This window comes from Rhineura floridana, chromosome 4 (genome assembly GCF_030035675.1).
Source record: "Rhineura floridana isolate rRhiFlo1 chromosome 4, rRhiFlo1.hap2, whole genome shotgun sequence".
Classification (NCBI taxonomy): domain Eukaryota; kingdom Metazoa; phylum Chordata; class Lepidosauria; order Squamata; family Rhineuridae; genus Rhineura; species Rhineura floridana.
Genome location: NC_084483.1, coordinates 177,390,805 through 177,407,802, shown reverse-complemented (window position 1 = coordinate 177,407,802; position 16,998 = coordinate 177,390,805).

Here is a 16,998-nt window from a genome sequence, read left to right as displayed (position 1 = left end):
AAAGCAAGCTTTTACCCTGCATCAGCATCACTGAGACTTGAGACTTAGTAAAATAAGAAAAGCTAGTTTATTTGTAGATATTCATAGTAGATAGAAAAGCAAACCTAGTTCTAACTAACTAACTAAGTTGGAGGCATAACACCCAGGTGCGGGAGTTTGCCCTATACTAGGAGAGAGCAGAGACAAAGGGATTTCTCCTCTCTCCCGGACAGTCAGAGAAGAAAGGAATGGAAAGGGCGGAAGGAAGAGGGGCAGGTAAGCTTCCCTAAAAATGTAACAGTCTAGCAACAGAAGGAAGTCAGTCAGAGCATCACAGGTAAAGGTAAACAAGCCTATCCATCTGGAGGACCCTAGCTCTATCTCCCTTCTGGAGCATAAACAAAAGAACAAAACAGGAGTTGCTCTTGTCCCACTTCCAACAAAATATACCCTCAGTCAGGGAAAGTCTTCGGTGAGCAGACTTTTGGGGACTCTTTCAAATGAGGCTTTTGTTCTGCCTTATTCACTAAATTTGACCTTGCCTTATTCATTGAATTTTTCACAGGGTCCTATTCTTACATTTATCCTGTTCTTAACACAAGCTGTCATCCTGTATATGGAGGCTCTCATTGTCTGTCATGCACAAATTAAAAAGACAATTTTCCACAGCAATAACTATGGGGGAAGCACAGCTCTATCGGGGCAGTGCCCCCTTTTGCCCCACCCTAGCAACAGGGCTCCCCCAATATTGCAGCCTTTCCTCATAGGAGAATCCCTCCAGCCTCTAGATCATTTTGATTGTCATTTTCTGAACCGTTTCCAGCTGTACAATATGTTTTTCTGAGGTGCGGTGACCAGAACTGTACACAACATGGGATGGCGTATGGCTGAATGTGTGAATTACCTCAACTGAAAACGAATGTGGTTTTGGTCTTGTGAGAGGGTGATGCAGTCTGAGGTGGCCTATCAGGGATGACTATTTTAGACCATCCCAGCCCATCACATGGATCTGTGGTGATGCAGAGAAAATATTCCAGTCATCTTTGGAGTAGTGCCATTTTAAAGTGGACTGCAGCAGCCATTTTGCCTGTGCTGACACCAAGCTGAAATTATTTTTCTCTTCCTGCCTTCTCACCCCACAAAGCTCCAACTCAACCAAAACTTGGCTCGTGTCTGAAAAATATATCTTCATTTGTCATGAGTTGTTTGACATCATTTAACATTCACCCCTTTACTCAAGATGCTAATGTGAGGAACTATCCTGTGCCTGTGTGTAATCTAACCTTAGGGTTACTATAGGTTTTTGGGGAAAGAAAGAATATCTTCACTAGAAAGATGCTTTATGTTGCTTAATTCCCAGTTTCACAAACTGTTGGCTTTCTTCAGAAATGAGGTGCAACGAATCTTCTAGAACCCACTGTGTGTCACAAGAAACATGTTACTAGTCTGGTATAAACGCCCAGCCTTATGAGTTGACCTAAGGTAAACACTCAGTAGCCTGTATAAACAGTCAGCCATTAAGCCTGGGCTAAATAAAGTCCAAATTATGTTTAAGCAGTGAGAAAGCAAACATTTAATACAGATTTTCAGTGTCGTAACCTGTTGTTTGTTTCCTTCCCCAGAAGGATTCCTTAAATCATTTCTCAAAGTCCCAACCACTGGTCTGCAGCCAGATTTCCAAATGAATGAGGTGACGAGGGAATGACACAAATGGAACAGCAAGCTGAACATTTGAGGGGGGTGGGTTTTGTTTGCTTTAATTATGCAGCATTTCCAAATGAAGTGGGATCTAGTACAATTAATTTCCAAAACATACTGACACTTCCTACTACAGTTTCCTTTCTTAACAAAAAGGAAATCTGTCTGGAAGAAGAAAATGATTCCAAAAGGGAGAATGTATGTGGTATAAACTTTCATAAAAGAGTCCACCTCATCAGGTGTATGAAGTGTATCTGAAGTAGGGATGGACGGATCTATCAATTTCAGTTCCCTCACTTTCTCATTTTTCCAATCTTAAATTCAGTTCTCCACATTTCTGCAACAATCTGCATTAAAAAAAATCCTCATGACAATTCTCCAGCATTTGAGTGCAAATCTCTTATAATACTCAGCGCATAGTTAAACTATGGAATTTGCTCCCACAAGATGCAGTAATGGCCACCAGCTTGGATGGCTTTAAAAGAAGATTAGACAAATTCATGGAGGACAGGGCTATCAATGGCTACTAGCCATGATGGCTGTGCTCTGCCACCCTAGTCAGAGGCAGTATGCTTCTGAAAACCAGTTGCCTGAAGCCTCAGGAGGGGAGAGTGTTCTTGCACTAAGGTCCTGCTTGCGGGCTTCACCCAGTTGGCCACTGTGAGAACAGGATGCTGGACTAGATGGGCCACTGGCCTGATCCAGCAGGCTCTTCTTATGTTCTTATGTTCTTAATAAACACTTTTTGTATGCAGTTTTGACCAACTTGTCATATAGTACATGTATGTATGTTATTTTCACTAATATATTCATTTCTATGCATTTGTCTAAGCTTTGGTTGGTTGGCAAACTGCATTGCAAAATTTGAATAAGTGCACATTTTGAAGGATGTCTGTGTTTTAGTTCTCATATTTTTTCAGAAAGTGTGAATTTGATAGATTTGACTTGAAAAGTGAACGGAATTGAATTTCTTGCCTATCCCTAATCTGAAACGTATCACCCACAAGGTCTCCATGTGTATCAGCCCTGCCCACTCAGTCCCTAAACTTCTTGTGTGCAACCAGGGTTCTAAATCATGCGCAAAGAAGGCTCCCTGCTACAGCTGTAGTTCTTGAGGATAATGATTGATGGAGGATAAGGCTATCAATGGCCACGAGCCATTATGGCTGTGTTCTAGCTCCACAGTTGGAAGAAGAATGCTTCTGAATACCAGTTGCTGGGAGCCACAAGTGGTGAGAGGGCTATTGCACTCATATCCTGCTTGTGGGCATCCCATAGACATCTAGTTGGCCACTGGGAGAACAAGATGCTGTTTGGTTTTTGGTTTTTAAAACCAATGAAAAATTAGGAACATTATGTAGTCCTATTTTCTAGCAGAAGTATTTAGTAACAACAGTGGATTTTGAGAATAAACCAGCACACCTTTCCTTCAGACATACTAGTTAGTCAAATAACTCACAGACAGAGTCGTCTTAGGTAAAAAGAGATAAAGAATGTTTACTCACGACCTTCATATGTTTAGAAAAACATAGGCTCTAGCTTAGACAGAAATAATCTGTAGTCTCAGTCCATTTTTCAGTCTTTGGTGATTATGCTCATGGAAGAGCATCTGGCATGCAGCCTATGCTAAAGGATAATGGAGAATATGCAGGAAACTTAATCCCCTCAGAAAGGAAGAGAAAGCCAGGTAACCCCACCTTTAGGAAGTTACATCACTGTAAATAGATACACAGAAATATTCCCCAAATATTAGTTAGAAGGAACATCTCCCTTTTTACAGGGGAAACATGCAAGTTTGCTTATTCCAACAGATGCTGGACTAGATTGGCTTTCAGCCTGATCTAGCAGGACTCTTCTTATGCTCATATGTTTGGCTTATGTTTGGCAGCAACTGTGAGAGCAAGAGGAGCATGATTTTTGGGGTGCGGCTAAATGCCCACCCCAAGTCCTCTTTTACCACAAGTATTGACCATCAGTTTTGTTACTGAAATCACAGTCAAGTCAACTGTGTGCAACAACTCACAATCAGCAGATAGGGTCCTTTAACAGTGGAAGTACTCTTACTGGAAATCCCATTGTAAGTTTGAAATTGAAGTCTTGATTCAGATCTTCAAGATTATCCTGCCTTGTAGCCTAAAGCATTCAGAGCTGTGTCAGACATCCAATAAACAGAATTGCCAATATATGCCAGAGAGATTAATTTCCTATTAAGTATGTTGAATCCTGTTTAACTAGTATGTACAAGTTCATCTTTATCTTCTGACAAGGGTCAACACCTCAAATTGTTAGATCAATCAGTTATTAAGAAAACATGAGTGTAAATTCCACCTTTGTCCCTTGTGTCTCACTGAAGTGACCCATTCAAAGATGCTTTATATATTTTCATGGCAAATAATTTTCAGTTGAGCAGACGAGAGCACTTTCTATTGACTCTATTTCAAGTTTCTAATGTTTAATCAGTAAAAATGTGTCAGTGAACCAAGATGAAGGAGGTGTGAAAATTGGAGGGAGAAATATCAATAATTTAAGATATGCAAATGATACCATACTACTAGCAGAAACTAGTAATTATTTGAAACGAATACTGATGAAAGTTAAAGAGGAAAGCACAAAAGCAGGACTACAGCTGAACGTCAAGAAGACTAAAGTAATGGCAACAGAAGATTTATGTAACTTTAAAGTTGACAATGAGGACGTTGAACTTGTCAAATTATCAATACCTCGGCACAGTCATTAACCAAAATGGAGACAATAGTCAAGAAATCAGAAGAAGGCGAGGACTGGGGATGGCAGCTATGAGAGAACTAGAAAAGGTCCTCAAATGCAAAGATGTATCACTGAACACCAAAGTCAGGATCATTCAGACAATGGTATTCCTCATCTCTATGTATGGATGTAAAAGTTGGACAGTGAAAAAAGCAGATAAAAGAAAAATCAATTCATTTGAAATGTGGTGTTGGAGGAGAGCTTTGTGCATACCATGAACTGCAAAAAAGACAAATAATTGGGTGTTAGAACAAATTAAACCAGAACTATCATCAGAAGTTAAAATGATGAAACTGAGGTTATCATATGTTGGACACATAACGAGAAGACATGATTTGCTAGAAAAGATAACAATGCTGGGAAAAACAGAAGGGAGTAGAAAAAGAGGAAGGCCAAACAACAGATGGATTGATTCCATAAAGGAAGACACAGACCTGAACTTACAAGATCTGAACAGGATGGTTAACGGATATTATTGGAGGTCGCTGATTCATAGGGTCGCCATAAGTTGAAATCAACTTGAAGGCACATAAATTATCACAGAAATATAGGAATGCCCTTTGTTGACCATTGTAGAAATGAAAAACATTTATTTTTTTTACCTCTGAGCCAGCAAATGAAAACAGTTCCTGATTTTGTTTCATTAGTTGTGAAACTCAAAATCTTTTCCCAGTGGACTCATAATGCATATATTCCTATGTTGATCTGGTGTATTGGCTAAAAACATTAACTTTTCCCATAAACTCATTGAGTGCCCTAGGCAAGACACTTTTCTGTCATCCTCAGCCGCTCAACAGATGAGTATAATACTACCGGCCTATCATACAGGGCTGTAGTAATTATTACTGATATCATAATGTGAAACACTATGGGCTCATGAAATGCAGTAGGTACTTTGCCAACATGTATGAACACGCACAGTTGAACAATCAGAGTAAATCAAAGGTACCTTCATATCCATTGAGGAGGCAAGGTTTGAAGGACACACCCAGAATTGTAGCACTTGTGTGTAATCAAACAAAAATGTGGGAGAGTCCATTTGCATGGTTTGCATGCAGAAGATCTCAAGTTGAGCCCCTAGCTATTCCAGGCAGAGCTTGGAAAGACCCCTGTCTGAAATGCTGGACAGCCTCTGCCAGTCAGTGTTGACTAGAAATGGGAACATTTGGCCCTCTAGATGTTGCTGAACTGCAGCTCTTATCACTCCTGGCCATTAGCTATGCTGACTGGGGCTCATGGGAGTTGTAGTTCCGCAACATCTGGAGGGCCAAAGGTTCCCCACACCTGATGTAGACAATACTAAGGTAGATGAACCAACAGTATGACTTAGTACAGGACAGCTTCCTATGTTTCTAAATGTAACAAACAAAATGTTATCATTCATGTTCATTTAGACAAATTCACAACTCTGTATGATAATTGATGTTATTCAATGATAGTCCTACTCAGAGTAGACCCATTGACATTAATAAACATGACTAACTTAGGTTCATTAATTTCAGTGGGTCAATTATGAGTACGACTTAGTTGACTACCACCCAATATATTTCAAGGACTACAGAGCACATAAAGTTAGGAAATGTAAGGATTTCCATCCTCCCTCACATATATGTGCAAGCACCTCCAAGACTTTGTGAAACATCTTTAACTTTTCAGAACTTCAATTCCAGTAGTTCTGGAACAAAACAGTAAGGCAGAAACTTGGAAAATCAAAGGGGCAAACCTTTGAAATCAACTATTGCAAGAACAGAACATTTTTCTTTGCTGTATTGAAGTAATCTGTTAGACACACAAAATGGATTAATTCAAGTGAAAGCTCTAATCTGGCTAGTAAAATAAAAATATTTACATATCAAGTCTCTTTTTAGTGTGGGGAATGTTTCTAATTTGCATAGGTAATCCTTTGAGCCTGAATGTGGATTATACCAAACACATGTGTGGAATACATGTCAGATGCTTTAGATTATACATTTTATATATAGCATCTCCATAGATTTCTAGTTACATTTTTTTTAATCTCACACTATCTCATTTGCCAGTAGCAATAAAGATAGCCCATACCAGCTCCAACTCTGGATTGCCCTGGCTTCACACACACACATACATCCCATCCAATGGGGGCTGTAATTATTACATCAAAAACTGGCACTTACTAATCTGTGGTCCACTCTCAGATCGTTTTAGCAATGAAAATGTAAAGAAAACAAAAGTTAACACCACACACACACATACACACAAAACCTATGTGTGTGTGTGCACATGCACCCATTTAAATCAGCTGCTAAAAGTTAGCTTTCATTTTAAATTTTGGGCGTGTTGTATGGGTCACATGACAGATCTTCTCTAAATTAGAGAACTCTAATACCAGGATGGATCAAGTGGCTGTTGTTAGCCATAGACCTACTGCAGTGTGCCACCTAGTGGTAAGCAAGAAGAATTGCATTTCCTGTCTGCTTCACCTGCAGTTCCTGTATGCTTCTTTCCACTTTAAAAAGTCTTGCTGAGCCATGGAGACAGCAATTCCTGCCTTCTTCAATTGCCCCTTTGTAGCCTGCTTTTTAAGTGTTGCTCTAAACCACTCTTCTTCTACGTTTCAGAATGGCTCTATTTCCTTTAGCTCACTTTCCTGACAGTAAGTCCCACTGAATGCAATGTGTCTTACTTCTGTGAACATGCATAAGATTGCACGGTGAATAATAAAAGTCCAGTCCCTATGTCTTCAGCATCCTATGAGTCAAACAGCATGAAAAGGGAGTGCGTTACTTCTGAATTTGCTACTACACTACCGCTTAGGAGACCCAAATATCATCCATAATGCAACCATTTTCATGGGCAAACCAGTTAAAACTGGAGATTTCATTTAGATTGTCTAAGATCCATTAAGAAATGGACACCATTTGGAAATAGAATAAGAGCAACTCACATTAAATTTGTTTTTTATGGCCAGCTACTGAATTATGTAGCTTGTTAAATCTGTAGAGTAACAGGAACCCAGCTTTAAAGGTCCTTACGGAATAATTATCCAGAGTATAGGTGGTTATTGACGGAAATATTTTTAAAATTGGAGGATCATTTGTATTAGTCTTGTATAAATGGATTATGGTAATAGATTAAAAACTATTCATCAAAAGGGCATGTCCTTTGTGTTATATTTAAAAGATTTTAAAACATCTATCAGTCTGTGGCAAAAATACCAGAGAAAGCAGAGTAGGAGAATTAAACTCTTTCACACCCTCATTATCATGACCCCAGAGGTCAGGTCAATTCATTCCTCAGTGGCAGGGATGGAGAACCTGTGGCCCTCCAGATGTTGTTGGACTACACTCCCAACATCCCTGACCATTAGCCATGCTGGCTCAGGATGATGGGAGTTGGAGCCTGACAACATCTGGAGAGTCACAGATTGCCATCCCTGACATATGGTATAGGTGAACTCTGCAACCTGTGTTAATTATACACATTAAACACATTTATTGATTTCTTTTTAACATTTATAAATGGTCCATCCAAAAATGGGGTTCAGGGCAGTATACAAAGATAAGATACATTTGATCATATTTCCTTAATTTGCAAGATATATATTAAAAATATATTATGTTTGTGCAAGGCATAGGAAGGGCAATGAGCTATATCAGGCTCTGAAGACCTGCACTGACCTTATCTTTGAAGATTGCACCAATCATTGCCCATGCACTTAACTGTAACAGCAGCACCATTTATGAAAATGAAAGCTGAGATGCTCAGAATGCATAATTCCATAGCCAATCACAGATTCCTCCAACTTTTGGCATGTACAGAATAAACACATAACTAGGTAGTCTGCTGCAAAGAAGGCTAAGTGACATGTTACCTTTTCCTTGTCCCAGTCTCACTGCAAGTGTTGACCTCCCTGCCTTAATGCATTCAAATGAACACTGTGCATCAAGAGGGGTGATCAAATGAACCCACAGACAGGTTGAATGAACGCTTGAAAAAGTAGCAGGACTTCGCTCGCAAAGCATGGCTCCACTGACAACATGACCTCTGGCTATGCCCCCTACAGGAGCACGTTTGACAGTAATGCAAAAGAACTTTACAATCACATTTAGGAGGCCAATGCACTGGTCTCAATTCAAGGTGCTGGTTTTAATCTATAAAAGCTTTTACAGCTTGGGATCACAATACCTGACTGATCAAATCTCCCAACAAGAATATGCTTGGACCTTATGATTAGCCCTTCTCCACGTGCCTCCTGTGAGTGAGACCTAGAAGGTGGCAAAATGGGAGAGGGTCTTTTCAGTTGTGGCCTCCTGCCTATGGAATGCTCTCTCATTCCTTGCCTGGCACCAACACTGACATCTTTTCAGCCCCAGGTTAGGACTTCCTTCTTCACCCAGGCATTTGATGGAATTTGATCCAGCCAAGCCAAGGCTTTATGTTAGTGCTGCTCAGATTTGCTGATATGTTACCACCACCTAACCACTGTGGAAACTGTTGTTTTATGTTTTATCTGCTAATTTGATTTGAGGAAGGACTGTAGCTCTGTGGTAAAGCCTGTGCTTTGCATGCGGAAGGTCCTAGGTTCAATCCCCAGTGTTTCCAGGCTGGACTGGGGAAAGCTCCTTGTGCCTGAAATGCTAGAGAGGCACTGCCAGTGTGGGTAGACAATACTGAGCTAGATGGACCAATTAGTCTGACTCAGTATAAAGCAGCTTCCTATGTTGAAGTTCCGGTGATTGTTGCTTTTAATTTTTTATGTTTTTAAACTTGAGTGTAAGGCAGAGCTTGGAAGTAACTTGTTATTTTTAACGAGTTACTTGTAATTAGTTACAATTTTAAATAACGAGTGGGTAATTCCATTACATTTGGCAAGTAAAGGAACAACTAGTAATTTCCCTACTTTTCAGCTGCAACTTTAACGTTTCCACATTAGGTTGGACGTTACTTGGGGGTGGAAACAAGGGGAAGTCAGCTCCTGGCTGTGATCGGTTAACACAAGACATGTGCCTCACACTGATTGGACCTCTGCACAGACTCTCTCTTCCCTCGTGATCTGTGTTAGGAGGCACAAGGGAAGAGGTAAATAGGCAGGGCCTGCTACCGTCTGACTCTGAGAGGAAAAAATGGATGCCGGAGGAAAAAGCCAGGGCAAGGAAGGCAGCAGCACAATGGCGAAGAGCTGTGGAGGTGAGTGACGATGATTAGTGTGTGTGTGTGTGTGTGTGTGCCCCGGTGTGTGTGTTTTCGGCTGGAGTCTCTGTTTTTTTGGGGGGGGCTCCGGCTCTCTGGCTACCACCCCTTACTCTCCGGACTCTCTGCTTCAATTTAAAAAAAAAAGTAAGTTGCTAGGTGGTCTAATTCCCGAGATATACACCAAAACATAACCCCCCCCTGCACAACTTTTTTTAAAACAGATCCATGCTCTAGCTACAACTCCCATCAGCCCAATCCAGTGGCCATGCTGGCTGGGGCTGATGGGAGTTGTAGTTTAAAAAAGTAACTTTTCAAAGCTCTGGCTGTAACCCCGCCCTTTCATGATTGTAGCCAATGATGCCAGAGTTGTGACTTGTTGATCCTGGCATGCCTAGGCTGAATGTCAGAATATGGTGGCTTTGAGTTTTTTGCAGTTTGCGTAAGTAATATGGCTTAATGTTTTTTTTCCTCTTCTGTCCAAGAGTCAGACCCTGGGCTATGAAATATGAAAGTATTTAATCCAATATCTGCTTTTCTGGGAGTAAAGCCATTTCTGGGAGTAAAGCATGTACCTGGAGTAAACCCCATTGAACTTCATTAGGACTTGCTTTTGAGTAGACATGGTTAGGATTGTGCTGTAAATTAATGGGACTTGTGAGTAAACATAGTGCAGACTTGTGTTTGTGTTGTAAATCTCTCTCCCTCCAACCCTATTTTTAAAGAAATTAGGCAGGGTTTATCACAGTTTTTATTATGTAGGAAACTAATACTCATTTTTTAAAAAAATGAATGAAGTTTATTTATTTATTTATTTTTATTATTTCATTTATATCCCACCCTTCCTCCCAGTAGGAGCCCAGGGCAGCAAACAAAAGCACTAAAAACACTTTAAAAATCATAAAAACAGACTTTAAAATATATTAAAACAAAACATCTTTAAAAACATTTTTAAAAGCTTTAAAAACATTTTTTTAAGAAAAACTTTAAAAACATATTAAAAAGCAATTTCAACACAGACGCAGACTGGGATAAGCTCTCAACTTAAAGGACTTGTTAAAAGAACAACTTCAACACTTGAGGCTGCAGTTTTCCCTGGTTGATTAAGCCCCATTGAATACATTGGGACTTGCTTCTGAGTAAACAAACATAGGATTGCACTATAAATATCTTTACAGGTTATAGAAATAAACATATTCGATAGTCATGCTTATATAAATATTTTCATAGAATCATAGAATAGTAGAGTTGGAAGGGGTCTATAAGGCCATCAAGTCCAACCCCCTGCTCAATGCAGGAATCCAAATCAAAGCATTCCCGACAGATGGCTCTCCAGCTGCCTCTTGAATGCCTCCAGTGTCGGAGATCCCACTACCTCTCTAGTAATTAGTTCCATTGTTGTATGGCTCTAACAGTTAGGAAGCTTTTCCTGATGTCCAGTCGAAATCTGGGATCATCGAGAAGAGATCCCAGCCCTCCTCTGTGTGGCAACCTTTCAAGTACTTGAAGAGTGCTATCATATCTCCCCTCAATCTTCTCTTCTCCAGGTTAAATATGCCCAGTTCCTTCAGTCTCTCCTCATAGAGCGTTGTTTCCAGTCCCCTGATCATCCTTGTTGCCCTCTTTTGAACCTGTTCCAGTTTGTCTGCATCCTTCTTGAAGTGCAGAGATCAGAACTGGACACAGCACTCAAGATGAGGCCTAACCAGTGCTGAATAGAGGGGAACTAATACTTCACATGATTTAGAAACTATACTTCTGTTAATGCAGCCTGATATAGCATTTGCCTTTTTTGTAGCCACATCACACTGTTGGCTCATATTCAGCTTGTGATCAACAACAATTCCAAGATCCTTCTTGCATGTCGTACTGCTGAGCCAAGTATCCCCCATCTTATAACTGTGCATTTGGTTTCTTTTTCCTAAGTGTAGAACTTTTACTTCCACCCAGTTTTGTCATGCTGTGTCCCTATAAGTATCCAATTGCATACTATGGTTGTACAATACTTCCTTTACATTTTAAGTATGCCTTGGGGTAGTCATGGTTCTCCATTGTTTTCATCCTGAGGGGCAGATAGGCTGAGAAATGGTGAGTAGCCCATGGTCACCCACTACACTTTATAGCTTATTTTCATTTTGAAAAATTAATTAAAACAATTTACATGCAGGCAAAATTTATTAAGCGGATTCACACAACATGTGTAAAGCACATCCAACTCGCATTTAAAGCGCATGACTTCCCCTAAAGAATTCTGGGAAGTGTCATTTCCCCCTCACAGTTATAGTTCTCACCACTCTTAACAAACTGCAGTTCCCATGATTCTGTGGTGGGATTCATGTGCTTCAAATGGGTGTTGAATGTGCTTTAAAGGAATGGTGTGGATCTGCCCTAGGTATGATGTTCATTCAAGAGTGAATTGAAAAGAACAATTTTAAAAGATACTTCTTACTCTTACTCATTTTTCAGACCTCTTTCTGAAGTAAAGGGTCAAATCTGTAAAAACATTTGGAGCAGCCACATTAAAAGATAAGGGCAGGGTATTCCAGGCAGGGGGTTGCCAACCCTGCTTGGATATGGATGTCTTTGCAGAAGAACCGTAGTCTAGGTTTACCAACAGCACAGTCCAGACTATATCTACTTAGAAGTCAGTCCTGTTGAGTTCTATGGGGCTTAATCCCTTAGTAAGTGTGTTTAGAATTGCAGCCTTCAGGAGCCTCCATCTTTACTCCCCAAAGCTCCCATCTAACATCTCCACAACACTAGGCTCCTTTGTCTCTGCTGTGGCCTTCTGGTGACTGCCCTAGCCTGAAGGCACTTAACCCTTCTTGCTGAAAGCAAGTAGGCTAGATTAAATGTTCCCTACCCAGGCTCATATATATAAAAGATAAACGGCATTTTGTCAAAAGTATTTTTGTCTACATTTTATACCTCATCCTTGGTTTTCCAAGCTTGGCATGGAATGCTTCTCATACAGAATTAATTTGAAATGCTGCATATTTATTATCATAATCATCATATTCAAAATAAAAAAATATATGTACCGCCTTCAAGTTGATTCCAACTTATGGTGACCCTATGAATAGGGTTTTCATGAGGCTGAGAGGCAGTGACTGGCCCAAGGTCACTCAGTGAGCTTCATGGCTATGTGGGGATTTGAACCCTAGTCTCATTTTGTTCTCACAACAACCCTGTGAGATAGTAGGTTAGACTGGCCCAGGCAGGGTTATTCAGTGAGCAAAAATGATGCAAATAGGATCTCTTTTAATTGTGCTATCGACCTGCTTACTTCCACTCTGACTGGGGGATCTTGCAGCATGGGGAAGAGATGGGGGCACATCACAGCTGAAGTTCACCCATATAGGAGCATTATCTCTTGTTTATTACAGAGACGCCTGTTGCAGGTTTTGCTGCTGAGAGCAGCAGTCAGTTAGTGCGGCCACTTGAGTCACAGCTTGTTGATCCTGAGGAGGCAAAACTAGAAAGTGAGGTTCAGAAAGGAGGCCCTGTGCACGAGGAGGAGGAGGGCATGAAGCAGTGCCAGTTGCCCACAGCCACATCTGCAGAACAGCAAGTACCATGGTTTGGCTTTGAGAAAGCTTGTACATTTGTGAGCCAGAGTGGGAAAAATGTTGTTGTACGATGCAATTACTGCCTTCCAAGGATCAAAAATCTGAGATCAGCTGTTTCCTCCTCATCCAATGTTAAGAAACATTTTGAGATAAGCCTTTGTCATGCTGGTCCTCAAAGAGTGTCCATTGTCTATTTATGTTTAAATTGTGAAGTTCCTCTTCCATTTTTTCTTGGATTCATGCTTTGTTCTTCTTCCTCAGAGGGCACACCCTGAGAAGCTGAGAGCAATTGAAGAAGCAATAAAGGCAAGGAGACGTGGCCTTCCTGAACCAATGCATGACACCCCTCCTCCCAAAATGCTGAAGCAGCAGCAGACAACCCTTGAGAGGTGGGGATCTGGCAGGGAGCCTGTCACCCAGAGCAATCTCGACAGGAGAATCATTGATTTCATTGTAGAGGAGACATTACCACTTCAGACTGTGGACAAACCATCATTCATTAATCTGGTTCGCATTGGACTCCCCAAAGATCTCACCATCATATGTGCCAAGACTCTGAGAGACAGAATTGAGAAGAGAGCATGCCACATGAGAGAAACTCTTGCAAACCGAATGGGTGCTGTGGCATATATAGCAACCACTGCAGATTGTTGGACCAATGGCAAGAAGAGTTACTTTGGGGTAACAGCCCACTGGATCAACCCAACTACCCTGAAACGTGAGGTCGGGGCCTTGGCTTGTAAGCGTCTGAAGGGGCGCCATACATACGATGTCCTTTCAAAAGCACTGCATGATGTACATGTGCAGTACAGGATCCACAACAAAGTTATGTGCACTATTACAGACAATGGCTCCAACTTTGTGAAAGCGTTCAGAGTTTTCATGGCCAAAGAACCAGTGGAAGCTGCAGGCACCAGTGACGATGATGGTGATAACCAGGAGGAGGAGGAGGCTGAGGTGGAGTTTGTGCCTATCTGTGAGATCCTGGACACAGGACCTGAGGCAGAGGAAGAAGCTGCAGACTCAGGAGAGGATTTTGTTTTACCACCACACCAGAGATGTGCTAGCCACACCCTCAACCTTGTGGCAACACAAGACATAGATGCCATGCTTTCTGACTCCTCCAAAAGTAGTCTTCTTGGTCCTTTCAAGAAACAGTTTCGTTCCTTGATGGGAAAGTGCAGCAAGTTGTGGTCCAAGCAGAACCAGTCAGCCCAGATTGCTGAGTATATCCATGCGCAATGTGGTGTGTATCTGAAGGTACCAAATAAGACCAGGTGGAATTCCACCTTTGATGCGTTGAAGCAACTACAGGAGCTTCTGTCAACTGTGCCACTAAAAATGCATGCCATAATGGACCGCTGCTCCTTGTCCAGGATCACAGCTGCCGAGATTGAAGTGGTACAGGAATACACAGAGATTATGGAGCCACTAGCCCAGTCCCTAGATATCCTGCAACGAGAGAACAGCATGTTCATGGGGTATTTGCTACCAACGCTCTGCAATCTGGACCGCAAGTTAGAAGGACTGGAAAACAAACCTGAGAGGTACACATACTGTTTCCAGCTGCTGAGAGGTGTGCGTGAAGCCCTAAGAAAGCGGTTTGCAGCTATCTGGGAGGACAAGAGGCTTCTTCTGGCAGCCTGCCTACACCCTCGCTTCAAACTAGATTGGCTGGAATCGTGTCAGGCCACCACCCATACCAACAAGTAAGAACATTAGGGAAGCCCTTTGGGTGGATTACTCCAAGGGAAATGTTGTCTCAAGGGAGGCATCAGAGGGCTTAAGGTGGTAGGCAGGGGCTGGGCCTTTTCTTCCTGGGGCTCCTCATCACAACCTTGGGTTGCTGCAGGTAATCCTTAAGGGTCTGCTGTGCTGCCCCATGAGTGTGGTGACTTGGTCACCTTCCTACCTTCCATGTCATCATCCACAGGCTCAGGCTGGACCCTGAACCAGGGGACATGACAAGCATCAGGAAATGAAGAGCAGATGATGGTTTCCTAACATATATGTGTTAACATATCCTCTCTCTTTCTTAGATACACAATGGAAGCCTTGTTGAAAGCTGAAATAAAGATGGGTGTACTTAATGAGGACAGTGATCAGTCTTCAGATAAAGACCAGGAAGGAGATGACTTAGAAGATGACTTCTTTAACTTTCTGCCCCAGGGCAAGAAGTCAGCAGTGGACACTGCTGAGGAGGAACTGGTGAGGTACCTGAGGTCTCCCAGCAGGGAAGTGTCATCACTCCATGGCTTTCCACGTGTGCTGCGGTGTTTTTTGCAGCACAACACAGGCATGCCTTCAAGCGCCGCAGTAGAACGCCTGTTCAGTACTGGTGGCAATGTAATGACTGTAAAAAGACATTCCTTGTCTGACATGCTCTTTGAGCATCTTGTTCTTTTGAGACATAACACAAACATATTATAAAAGCATTTCAAGTGTAACATTTGATTTCAAGAGTTGGGGTATCTTCATTGCTTGGGGGGATGTGAGATTCTGTTATGCCATTATGTTAATCTTACGGATAAAATTTTTTATTCTACTACCCCCTGTGTGTTTGTTTATTTTTAATATTGTTTTAGGCTTCTTAGATGTGCAGCAGCCAAGGCCAGCACCTTGTAGGAGTTTTTTAAAAAAAGTAACTGAAATGTAATTGTAGTGATTACTTTTGAGAAAAAGTAAAGTAATCAGTTACTTTCAGAGCGATTGCAATTGTAACGGTAATTACTACTTTTTTGGGCCAAGTAATTGTAACTGTAATTTATTACTTTTTAAAAGTAATCTTCCAAGCTCTGGTGTAAGGCACCTAGAGAATGCCCTGTTTGAAGTAAAGATGGGCAAGAATTTTGATTCCATTCTCATTTCAAGCCAGATCTATCAGATTCACTCTTTTCAAAACAATATGAGAACCAAAACACAGCCATCCTTCAAAATTCACTCTAATTTGAATTATGCAATGCAGCTCTCCAACCAATGTTTACAAAGATGCATATGTTAAGGGAAAGCGTGCGTAAAAATGAATATATGAGTGAAAGTAACATGCAAAAATACATTATAGGATGAGATATTGCTTGCAAAAATGAGTACATTAGTCAAAACTCTCTGCGAAAAATTGTTTATTAGGAAAAATTCACACTAAAATGCAGGAGAATTTTCATGAGGATTTTTTTTTAAATCACAAATGGCTGCAGAAATGTGGAGAATTGAATTTAAACTGAAAAAAAATGAGAAGCCAAGAGAACCAACATTGACAGATTCTGTTAGGACACTAACGTTGTTGTTGTTGTTGTTGTTGTTGTTTCCCACAAACACCTTATACATCCATTGAATATATGAAAGGGTTCATTTTATTTTCTGCAGTTCTTCCAACTCTAAAATATCCTTACTGATGTGTGGCAGCCAGAACTGCACACAGCAGAACTGCACGCACCACTCATGTGTATAACGGCACTATGGGTGTTACTCAACTAAATCCTTGTGCTAGTGGAACAACTTCAACTAATGTAAGCTGATTTCCCCCTTCCCCTCCCCCCATGGGTGCACCGTGCCATCCCCAAATCTGCTCTGGAAGGTTGGGGGGGGGAACCCAGAACAGATTTAGGGAATGTGCAGGGAGTAAGAAGGGGAGAATGTTCCATTGTGCAAGGAAAATTCCTTGTGCTGATAGAACATTCAACTTAGCACTAAACTGAATACAACCCTCTGATACTGGCAGCTGTCTAAAAGTACGTGCCTCGACATAAATTTGGCTGAAATCTTTCCAGTAAAGGGCACAGTCCAATAAAGAATCAGGTATGCTGAAACCCCACTGATT